The sequence below is a fragment of the Prinia subflava genome, chromosome 3 (genome assembly GCF_021018805.1).
Source record: "Prinia subflava isolate CZ2003 ecotype Zambia chromosome 3, Cam_Psub_1.2, whole genome shotgun sequence".
NCBI lineage: Eukaryota > Metazoa > Chordata > Aves > Passeriformes > Cisticolidae > Prinia > Prinia subflava.
In genome coordinates, this window is record NC_086249.1 from 275563 (window position 1) to 276159 (window position 597).

Genomic DNA, 597 nt, shown 5'->3' on the forward strand with positions numbered 1-597 from the left:
ACACGAGCGCGCACGCGCACGGGGCCGCGCCCGCCGCCAGGGGCGCGCGCGGCGGTGTCACGTGGGACGGGCGGTGCTCGTCACGGGGCCCTGCGCGTGCGGTCACGTGTCCGCTTCCAGCGCCCCGCCCCGTCCCCTCAGCGCTCCCGGAGTGCTCCGAGCGCGCTCTGGAGCTGGGACTGCTCCCGGGACTGCTGGCGTTTGTTCCCAGGGCCCCCGTGCTCCCAGGCCTTCCAGTGCTCAGAATATAATAAGGGGCAGCAATGAGGAAGAGGGGGACGTGTGGAGTGATGGTGTTTGTCTGCCCAAGGAACTGTAACGTGTGATGGGGCTCTGCTCTCCTGGAACAGCTGAGCACCTGCTTGCCCATGCGACGTGGTGACTTCATTGCTTGTGTGTCTGATCTTTGCTTTCCCTATTATTCTGTCTTTACCTCACTGTCAACCCACGAGTTTTCCAGCTTTTACCCTTCCAACTCTCCCTGATCTTGCCGATGGGGGAGTGGACGAGCGGATGTGTTGGGCTTGGTTGCTGCCTGGGGCTCAACCGCGACTGTCCCTATTTGTCCCCCAGCGTGGGGCACTGAGAGTTGAGATA